Source organism: Pygocentrus nattereri, chromosome 9, assembly GCF_015220715.1.
Source record: "Pygocentrus nattereri isolate fPygNat1 chromosome 9, fPygNat1.pri, whole genome shotgun sequence".
NCBI lineage: Eukaryota > Metazoa > Chordata > Actinopteri > Characiformes > Serrasalmidae > Pygocentrus > Pygocentrus nattereri.
Window position 1 is genome coordinate 18,261,570 of NC_051219.1, and position 11,982 is coordinate 18,273,551.

Consider the following 11,982-nt stretch of genomic DNA (forward strand, 5'->3'; position numbering starts at 1 on the left):
ACTGTTGAGTTCCAGATGTCTCCTAAATGCCATCAGCCATCACATGGATTTGTTAAATTCCATCACCAGCATTTATTATTTATTGCATGAATGCTATTGTTTTGCTCAGCAAATAAATATTTAATGTACACAGTGTTGCATATACCCAATGTATGCACAGTTTGTGCAAAAATGTAAAAACTTCTGGTCAAATTCTATGTTTTGTTGATTTTCAAGGCACACATCCTCTACAAGGAATGCATTTAAATATGCAATTTTTTCTGCCAATTTTTGTGCACATTTTATTTATGAGTTTATAAAACAAACTATTAAATGTGTTTTTTTAATATACGTGTTCTCTGTTTCTGATGTGTAACTATTTTCATTTAGAACATCAACAAAAAATTTGACCATGGGTGCCCAAACCTTTGCATATGAATATATATATATATATATATATATATATATATATATATATATATATATAATAACAGCTACAAAGTCTATTAAACACAGCTTTTGTGTGACATTCTGGCCTGCAGCTCTGACAGGGCGTGATATAAACCTCTAATCCCTATGCTGGTCCACAGTTGTGGAGCAGTCCTCCTGAACTCTGGCCGTGTGGACCCCGCTGCTCCACATTAGCACAGCTCCAGTCTGCAGCAGCCCTGCACTGTCACAACTGACATTATCATGTCTGCTGCAACACAGCCTAGATACGGAGGCGTGTTTGACCCAGGAGAGAGAGAGGACTGACCTACTTTAAGAGATTTCTCTCCATCTACTCTTGCCTATATCTGCAGGCTGGGACGAAGTGCTGGCTTCTGAAGGACACCGTAGACCTACCTGCTCTACTCTAACACTTTTGCTCAGAGTAAGCTGAAAACAAATTCATTATCTTCCAGATACAGATTAACCCTGTAAACTGTGAGGGCTGTACATGGGCCTGTACACTTTACAACCTCATTATAGCAACTATTACGATCTTAGAGCAATGTTTTGGCCTAAAATTTGCCCTTAACGCAAATGTAGCTGATTTGCAAAGACAGGTTTGGTGTCTAAAGTTTGCTTGTCTAGTTTTCTACTGGAGCTACAATGCTAATGTAGCTAGCAAATAATGGAAGCAAATAGCCACCAGCTAAAATTATGCAAACCACATGCAACCAGTGTACATTTTGGATTAAAATGTCCATAATTAGGGTCTAAACAGTCCAGGGTCAAAGAGCCAAGATGGACAATTTAACAGAGGCTAACAGATACAATACTATACAAAGACCAGCAACTAACAAGGGAAAACAGGGCTTAAATACAAGAACACCGAAGGTTAACAAGACACAGGTGAAAACAATCAAGGGCAGAGTCTAGAAACAAGGGGGCAGAACAGGGAAGAATAAAAAAAGGAAGCACATGGACAAGACCAGAGGTAAATAAAATCACATGGAGGACTGGGAGGGGCCAATCGTGACAGATATGGTGAATTGTTTGCTTAGTTCATGAGAAAGCAGTGGAATTGTTGGAGCAGAAGTGGACTGAAGCAGGCAAAGAGAGTCAATGTTATAACATTGAGAATTTTGTAATTTCTAAGTAAACATTTGAGGAAACATTTAAGCAGAAGAATTATTTTAAGAAAACAGCCAACCAGTAACAGTGAGAAACAGTGTGTTAATTAAATAATAAATACACCAGCAGAGTTTTTCCCATGTGCCTTATCAATATGCAAATATGTAAATGTATTCTGAATATGAAAACTTTTAAATATTTGAATTGATTTTAAGCACTGGGATTGATGTTATGTATTGAGATTAAAAGCCTAAAGTTGCCAAATGGGCTGATCATCTGTCTTTTTGGCTACTTATACTTAGTACCTCCCAGAGGTGTGGACATGAGTCATATGACTTGGACTCGAGTCCGACTCGAGTCATGAATTCAATGACTTCATACTCAAGTCAAGAAAATCGAGACTTGGGACACGAGGAGAGTCTGACTGGAGATGGGACTGTACACAGTAGATTTTTTTCCTGCGTAAACTCAATAAACAGCAACACTGTCAGGTGTCTGTTTTTGTGCTTATGCTCAATCTATTTCAAAAGACAAGCAAAGCGTTTAGAGTTAAAATTCACCTCCATAAGCTGGAAACACAAAGCATCAACAGCATCAATAAGCCCTCGCTCAGTACTTCCACTCCAGTCTTACTGGAGGAACTTACCAGGTGAGCTGACCATTTTCCTCATGATAGCGAAACAAAAGAAACACAGGTCTCTCTGGTTGATCAATTTTAACAACTACTGCAGGTAAAATAGGCGTAACATTCTCCATGAGGCTAAAGCTTGTATTCGCCAGCTTTGTATTGGAATTTTCTGTTCCATGTTAAATAGCACAGATGGCGCCGGAATGTAACTGATGCACTATTTATGGTGGAAACAGAAAATTCGATTGCGAGGCTGCTGGCAAAAACAGTCAACGTCAGCTTCATACATTCACCATCATTTTGCTGTCTTTTGTGTAAACTTTGTTTGGTTCACTTATTTTGGTCAATTAAAAAAGGTGGTTGTTTTTTAGTTGGCTGAACTAGTTTTTGTTTTATTTTAATCTGATGTTCCCAAAAATCATCAAAAATGTATTCAAATATAAGTTTTTTTATTTTTTAAATTAAGTTCAGTAGTCGCTACTCTTTGTGTATACAGTATGCTTCTCATGGTTATCTGTATACCATGGATTTTGTATTTTAGTTTGAAGGGTAGAAATAATAATAATAATAATAATAATAATAATAATAATGAATTAATATACAGCTATACAATAATAACTTGCTATAATTTAAAGGCTACAGTTCTGTTACCAATACTCAGCATTATGGCTTTAAATTAGCTGAAGAATGCAAACTGACTTGTTTAGGACTTGATGATTAAGACCATTGACTTGAGACTAAACTTGATGCTTGCCATCACTGACCTGGGCTTGAATTGAGACTCAACTATTTTGACTTGGGACTTGACTCGGGGCTTGGGACTTACTTGTAACTTGCAACTTAGTGACTTGTTCCCACCTCTGGTAGCTGCCAACCTGAGATCATTTATAATTTGCTTTGCATGTCATTTATTTTGTTTTCTTAAAGGCCTATGCCAGCTAACAATATTCTGATGGTCAGTAATTGTAATGTGACTACAAGAATTAAAATGGTAATGTGTCACACTACAGGAAACAGATATATTACATAATATTACTTTGTTACCTCCAACACTGCTTTCAACTGACAGAGTAGTCAGAAGTTAGCTTTACACATGTTTTCAAGACTTTACCATTTAAAATTCTACTTAGTCTTGGACAATATATGTCTAGAAAACTGGTTTAGAGAAAGGGAGATTACAAACAGAACACACAACACGTTCTGATTTCTCTAAGACAAACATCTAAGAAGAACCGTATAAACACTTTATGCAGCCATTACAAAGGGTTACAATGGGTAGCATGACTTTTGGACCATGGTAAATGTGACAGTGGAGCACCTGTTACGGTTTTAATGGAAAGATGGAAACTAATGTCTCAACATCATCAAAACCTCTAGCCGTGACATGTCTCGCTGTTACGGTTTGTCCATCAGTTCAGGCAAGAACATTCAGACGAAAGACAGCAAAATAAAGCAAGCTCAGCCTGGATCATGCCACGCCAGGCCGCACTCAAGCTCCGCACATTTCACAAATCTTTAAAAGCTCTGACAAAGCTGGTCTGTGCCAGTTAATATGCTCATGGAAGAGGAATGCCCCTGTTTACACAGAAAGAGAGAGAGAGAGAGAGAGAGAGAGAGAGAGAGAGAGAGAGAGAGAGAGAAAGAATGAACAAGAGCCTCTCACTTCTCATCCTCTGGGCTTGACATCTATCAGTTCAGGAGTCCGAAACGAGTGCTGTGCTGTCTGCCCTGCCGTTCCCCTGCTAGACAAACATACATTTCTGATCCTCTGCTGCCCATCAAGGCGAGACTTGTTCACACCCTGCAGGTAAACATTTACAGTGAAGCTATTCTTAATGGCCTTGGCCTGTGTTTTGAAGTTTAGATTCCAGAACTCAAGCAATTTTTACAATTATTTGTTTTTAAAGGCTCTAGCTTTTTTGGTGGAATTTTTGAGGGCCTCAAATCTTGCTTGCTGATGCACAGTAAAAATGAACAAAGACAAGCTGTCTAAATTATATCATTTATAACTAGATAATTGTGCATTGCTGAATATTGTATGGTTGTTTAGTTTTAACAAATAAGTTCCAGTAAAGACCTAATACATTTTAACAATAATTTAAATCACAGACAACCTTCTCAGCATTCTGGATCCAGAGCTCTGCCTCACCACGCAGTATTTCTTGCTTACCCAGCCAACTTTTAGCTTAGTTCGGTCTAACCCTGCTGGCAGTGACGGCAGCTTTACTTTATACTTTCAGGTAGTATGATTTTGCTTTTTCGACTCCTCCTCATGTGTCACATAACTGGCTGCTCATCATAAACGTCACACTTTCTTGTGCACGCACATGAGAATTAATCACAGCCTGAGTAGCGAAAACTGGATTACAAGAGAACGCTGTTACAGCTCTTGCAAAACACTTTAACTGCAAGTTTAAGTTTTGTGAAGCCGAAAGATTTGTTAAGCTGAAAAGTTATTACACCGCATTACACAGACCACTGATTTACAACCTCTTACTGTGCAACTACAAGCCAAAGGAAATAGCATAACACCACAAAATAATTATGTATACTTAAGCCATTTCTCTTCATCTTCTCTTTTGCATTTTTTCAGCTAAAGGCCTCGATTCTTAGTTGAGACAAGATTGACTAGTTGCTTTTTCCCCCTCACTCCAGCAAGTTAGACAATGTAATGGCACAGTAATAACCAGAAGGCCACCGGAGCCTAAGCAAGTGCTTATATCACTTATTAGGTGCAAGTGGCACTGCACTTACATAGTAGTTTAATAATAGTTACTGAATAATTTAAAGTAGTAACACAATTACTACATTTCAATTAATTAATCAACAAGTGATGATATCTTGCACACTGTTATGACTGCGCAGACAATCTAGGGGACAATGTGGTCAGTAACATATGAATTAAAGTGTGAAATGGGAAGAACAAATCATGACACAAATCATGACACAAAACAAGACACAAAACAGGTGCAAAGCACACACATAAAATGAAGCTTGGACTGTAAAGATGCAACATTATTTTATTTACTTTCTGATTTGATTTTTGCAAACCCTGCAAGTTTACATGAACTCACTGATCAATCGCTGTTATCTCTGGTGTTGGGATGGCACTAAGATGACAGCAGTGCTGTGTCCGAGCAGCTAGAACTTTTTCAGAAACATTGAAAGGATTAGTCTGTCCTCTGCTTTGTCATGGATGGTGTTAGAATCTCCAAAACTAGCCTCAATTGGGGTCAAACAGAGACCAGAGCTATATGTGAAGTTCCAGATGCTGAAATAAGTGGCGACCTCTCCATGTCACTGTTTGGCCATTTTGTGAGGAGTAAGGGATATGACTAACTGTATTCTGTACTACCTCTATGTATTTATTTACAGTAAGATTAGGAAGAATTCTATAAATTGGCATGCCCAGACAGGTCAGCAAAGCCACAGTCTCGCTAGCCAAACTTCTACCTGTTGTCAGAGATGCATTTCAACCACCTGACAAGCAAAATAGCCAGGCGGCAAGCAATTCTCAAAACAGGGCTACAAGAAAAACAGACCTGTAGTAAAGAAACTGATAAGCACATCAGAAAATGATGCCTCAATTAGGAGCTTCAAAAAATGGTAACACTTTACTTAAACTCTGCTACATAACACTGACATAACTATGCCATTAATGTGTCACAGCAGATGTCTGATGCTTGTATGAGTTGTCATGACAGATTATTTCAGGAAGTAAAACAGTGTCATGTTGCTGTTACTATTATTTATTATGACATTTGTCATAATATTTGTTGTGACAACAGTGCAAAAATTAGCATATGATATAAGCTATCATGACATCAAACATCACAGTATATATCATGACAACTACTGGTAATGGAACCATAACACTACTGTATTACTAAACAAAATTGAGGTCTTCTATGACATGTTTATAGTATAACATGTCAGTGTTATGTAGCAGAGTACAGTAAAGTGTTAGTCTTTAATAACAGTGATAAATGTGATGCTGTAAACTTAAAAGAAAACTCTCAGTCCAGTGACTGTACAGATGTATGCAAACGTTTGAACATCCCTGGTCAATTTACAAGTTTTGTTGTTTTTCTGACTAAAGCATGCTCTCTGCTTTTTTCTGCAAATTTTAGTGCACAACGTATTTGTCACGTATAACACAAAATATAAAATGTGCCATCACTTTTTCACAGGCCACATTTTATGTTTCACTTTTCCCCAATATGTCAAAGGTGCCATGCTATGCATTCATTCAGTATTTTAAATTGCTCTCTGACATCTACATAAAAGGTATGTGACTTCAGTCAAGGCGAAAAAGTGCCCATTTACAGCCCTATGATTAGGCACTAGAATTAATCAAGCTGTTTTCTCTTTTTCTGGTGGGCTCATGAATAAGTTTATGAGCTCTGGTCCGATTTGCTGGTTTACAGTGAGGTACCGCAAAGGTTCACATGTTGAAATTGGCACAGGTGGGAACATAAAACCTCTGTATAAATAAGCAAAGTTGTTATACTATTTACTTAGATATGTTAGTTACCTTGAGCATGCTAGTAGCTAAAGTTACCTATACTAGCTACGTGCTATGGATCTTAACAACGCAAAGTAAATTAAGATTGCTAGCTCACTATGAAACTTTCAATTCAAGATGATCCAGCTTCAACTGTTAAATAGCGGATTAAATCAAACAGCATGGTTGTGGTTGGTGTTTTGATGCGAATAAAGTTGGAACTGCCCTTCTGTCTCTTCAGTGTCAGTGTGAGACAAAGTTTGAGACACTATTTATAGGGCAATGTGCAGAGAAAACTAAGAACTGTGAATTAAAGTTGTCTGAGATCCTGTTAAAGATTTGGGAGCTGAAGTTGGCGTTTTTGTTCTCCAGCTTGTTTTGCAAATTTTCCGTTCCACCTTAACTGGTGCCACAGCTGCATATTGGTGCCTGTACAAATTATAATATTTAAGGTGGAGCAGAGCATTTGATTAAAAAGCTGGTGAACAGGAAGCCAACTTCATCCTCTTTTAAGATGAACATCAACCAAGCCTGTTGATAGTTTGGTTCCAACATCCCCTGCACAGCCTGGAACGTACAGTTCTACACATAGGCTGCCACCTTCATTGCGTTAATATGTTCATGCGTTAAATGTAGGCTGGAGGATGTAAAGATTGGGGGCATAAATATTAATGACTTAAGACTATTACATAACAGTTTAAGATTCTGCTATTGGCCTATTGTACCACCTTTTTCCAAATGTGGGATTTGTATGTAAAGGAGGAGACAACAGTGCTTGAGGTTCATGGTAAGTCCATGTACTGAACACTCGTTCTTTATTTATGCCAGTTTGTGTGGTTTTCCGTTCCATGGCACATTTAAATTTAGTAAACAACAGTAATTGTGCATTATAATGTACAGAAGTGTGTTCTCTGTAGGGTATCTGTACTTATTTTCACTCATGTATCTACACCTGAAAGGTTTCTGAAACCTGCTGTATGGAAGTGTGTGCTCACGGATGTGTGGATAGCCAATCTGAATGGAACTGACAAGATCCCAATGGGTGTGTCTTGCTTAGCTTACTATAGATATCCATACGTGTGGCCACAGCATCTGGGTCACTTGTTGGTGTGAACATGTAGTTCAGTACCCATCCCATCTTCTCAAAGAGCCTACAATGAAAATGATTTTCTAGGAAAAACACATTAGTTGGCTTATATCCTGGCTGCCAACAATTTGAATTCATTTATGATGGTTATGATGGTGAGGGCTTTCATTTTATCAGGAAAGTGATGTTTTATTGTGAAATCAACTTATTGTAAGATATTTTCTGTAGAAACTTGACAAAGTACTGTGAGACTAACGCTGAGCTGCACAACTTAATATAACATTTTAATAAAATGTTTTTATTTTGATGATCTGGACATTTTTTACGAAGTTTTGCACTCCATTTTTGTTGTTATTTTTGATTGTTTAAATTGTGAAATACTGAGCTGTTAAGAAAAATGTTATTGTTCATTGATATTGCAAGATGTGAATTTCATGTGCAGTATTTGAGAGATTCTGCATATGCAGTGCCAAACATGGTGAATAAATATGATTCATGTTTTTTTTAATTAGCATATTTATTGGTCTGGTAAAATGTAAAGATTTTTTTTTCATATTTTCATATAATTTACAATAAATTACTGGCTACTGAGTTACTTTTACAGTTGACCTGTTGTAATCTTGTGGTCCATGGGGCTGTGAAGTCACAATATACTGTTGTTTTCCTGTCATTTACGGTTAATATAATACAGCAAATTAATCTGAAAGTACTGCAATTCATAGCCAGTAAGTTACTGCACATTTTCCAGTGAATTTTTTATAGTGTAACATTTGCTTCCCCACATAAACTGCACTGTTTAATTCCTCAAGTAATTATTTGCTCGCTGTGCCCGCTACTTATGTACATTTACAAAATGAACATGTAAACCCTTGTTCCACATGCCTTTTGTTTTGATCCATATGGCATGGTCGGCCCACTAGGGTAATTCTCATTACCTCTACAACCGAATGAATACTCCTTTCCATAAACACATTACTCAGAAATGAAGCTCGCTCCCATATAAAAGCCATACAATTTGATGTAATTCCACTTTTTAATTAAGCCTCAATGCCACATAAATCAGGGATCAGGATAATTAACAAAATAACAGAGGCTGATAATGTAGGGGCTACCCTTAAATCTCCATGGGCTCGGTGGCTGGGCGGTAATAAAGGGGAAATAATGGCGTGGCTGCTTGATATTTTGGTGGTGGAGGGGCAGGGGAAATAACACCTTTAACAGAGCACTGCGGTCTTAATTTGTAGAGGCCGCCTCGCGCTGCTCTTCTCGGGAGGCAGGTCATTTATCATTTAGGCGGCCGTTATTTTTAATGAGTCTGTTATCATTCATTTTAGGGCATCCCACCTTTCCTTGACATGGATAGTATTTCTTTTTATATAGGACAAAGGATTTATGCCGCCCTCTCTCTGTCTTTCTCCTTCTTTCTCTCTCTCTCCCTCTCTCTCTCTCTCTCTCTCTCTCTCTCTGGACTAGGAGCTGTCATGCTGGCTCTTTCTGATGGCAGTTTGGAGGGAATAGCGGGAATGCTATGTGTGTGCTCGTCCGTTCCCCTACAACTGAAAGGCCAAGAGGGCTTTTCAAACAGAAACCGCGGACTACATAGATCCTCCTCTTTGAATACTGAAAACTCTACTACAGCACATCGTACACCTTGGCAGGAGAATGTAGGTACGTTTGTAGCAGCACAGCCTACAGGTGCGGCTGTTGTGTTGGGCTTAATACAATAACTCTGCACTTGATATGGCCTGTCACTGAGCCTGTGCACTGTTGTGACAAGCCATGGCATGTTTTGACAGTAGATGACAGCGAGTAGGATGACACACTTGATTCTCACCCTGTGATGAGGGATCTTGAAGGAAAGAGTTAACCATCAAACTGACTGAATGTCAGTTTTTAATAAGACTACACATCTATGAAAGTAAAATGAAGGCGGTTAGCTTTTTATGTCAACAAATGCATTCCTTAGTGTGCTTCTGGTATTTATACCGCCACTTCATCTGATTTTCATCCGATATCTCATCAATGTACATAATTTAGCATCTGAAAAATATATCAGTTTAGTGAGAATATTTACTGTGCACTTCAAAATGAGTTTATCAAGCCATTTCAGCCAACCAGCCTAAGTAAAGCAAGCAAATTACCGTGAACAGTTCAGGCTGGATGTCTGATGTGACAGTGATCTAAATCGCTCTAAAGGGTCAAATTTGCAGTAGTATTGACACCGTGGTTAAAGGAGTAGCATGACCGTACCCAGGAGCTTTTTGAGCTGCCATGACACTACATTCTTTCAGTTTGGTGGATTTCTTTGCTGTTTCTGGATGCACTAGAAACAGCACAAACCACAAATGCAATGAATTGTGCTCTGAAATAAAAGGATTTTCTTAGAAGCTAAATAACTTTCATAACCTCCATCCACCCAAAACATCTTTTGACTTTTTGTCTTCTGTTTACTCCCAGCACTGTAATACAGCATTATCTACTAATGGAGACAAAGATCAGCTGTGGTACTTTTTGTCATCTTGACCTAGCACTAGCACTAACACCAATAAAAAATGAAGCATGGGATATTCCAGTATTAACATCTGCGTATTTTATTATCGGTTTTTCATGTAGCACCTGTCATCTTGTAAGTAGCCTCTATTTTTTGGATTTGTAAAGTCCTCTAGCATCTCTATAACTGTGTTAGGCTTTACTGAAAAACATTAATTCCATGCTGGTCTAAGCTGGTTTATGCTGTTCTGGTACTGGTTTAGCTGACCAGCATAGCAGCATCCAAAACACAATATATGCTGGTTTGTTCATGATCGGCATAACTTTCATTGCCATTGATCAACATACCAACATCTACAGCACAACATATGCTAATTTTATTAGTGTCAAAGCTGTTTTTCTAACAGGGAGCTGACATAAATTCACTTTTTCCCCACTGGATTTTATCCTTATGGCTAAAACTTTACTCTTTACTTTGCTTTCTCTATTTTAACCTGGACTCATAAAGTACTGTATCGCCAGTAACAGCTACATGCAATTACACCAAGTCTAAATATACATGCATATGCGCATTCTCTGCAAACTTATCTATTATTCTATAGTAGATTTTCTGTTAAAAAAGACATCACATGTCCACTTTCACAGTTTCCCACACTGACCATATGTAACCAAAGTTGTAACAAAGAGTTCCTTTTTCCTTTCAGATCTGAACTATTCCACCTAAAACGGGCATGCTTGTCAATGGCTAGTCAAGCATGTTGACTAGTCTAACATTAGCTTTTTTTTTTGGCTTATCTATTTATTAATGTATCTCAAACTGACCACATTTAAAGCCATGCTGCAACAATAAGGAAACACAAAATAAAAGATATTCTTCTTGTGACAGAAAAAGGCTGTACCAAGATAATGATTGTGCTAATCAGGGGGTCTTTATGGTCATACAGTTAATGACATTAGCATTTTTGACTGAACTATTCTTTATGTGCATCTTCTTTTTGTGACAGAAATTATACAAGAACGCTGACAAGAAATGCTCAACTGGCAGCGCCTTCGGATCTTCTACTGTAGCGCATATATGTGCAGATGGCGACCGTTTAATATTTTCTCTGTAGATTTCTTCATATATGCGTCACAGATCCCACTGCATGAATGCTGCACATTCTAGCACAGACTAATATTACGAGTTCATTGCTCAACCCAATGAAGAATGAGGGCACGTCAATGCTTGGAAATCTGCAGCAGAACAATGGTATGTCTGTTTAACGTGAATAGTGTGGGTGGCACGTCAGGATTGTACTACTGATTTATGAGGCCTCTCTGGTTTTGCAGTGCGGCTCGGCGCAATATGTCCTTCGAGCTACATCCTGTTGGGAGCACTGACCGACATGTGTTCCTGTGTTGGAATGGGACAGCGCTCTGTTCTGGCCAGCTCTCCGTGGTGCTCTTCGTGGCCATATGGGATACTGGCTCAGGGAGACAGTGCGGCAAAACTCTAATGAGAGAGCAGGGCTGAATCGCGCACATACACATGAATGGCTTTATACTGTGAAGTTAAATAACACAAAGGGATACGTGTATGCCAAAACTCTCAAGGCATTGAATTTACATAGTTTTTACATGTAATTTCCATATGACATGAAATTAGCACAATTTCTGTTTACTTACTTTTGGCAGTAAGTGTGTCGAGGTAATAAATTTCATTCATGTGGAAGTCATGTACACTTCTAATCAAGT

General features: G+C 38.2%; 1 long non-coding RNA gene across 1 annotated transcript; it reads left to right on the top strand.

The window, feature by feature from the left end:
* Window positions 1-763: 763 nt before the first annotated feature.
* Window positions 764-11,437, top strand: LOC119264025. The gene is made up of 3 exons (XR_005130726.1): window positions 764-853; window positions 9,232-9,426; window positions 11,253-11,437. It is a non-coding gene; the product is annotated as an uncharacterized LOC119264025 (long non-coding RNA).
* Window positions 11,438-11,982: the final 545 nt, after the last annotated feature.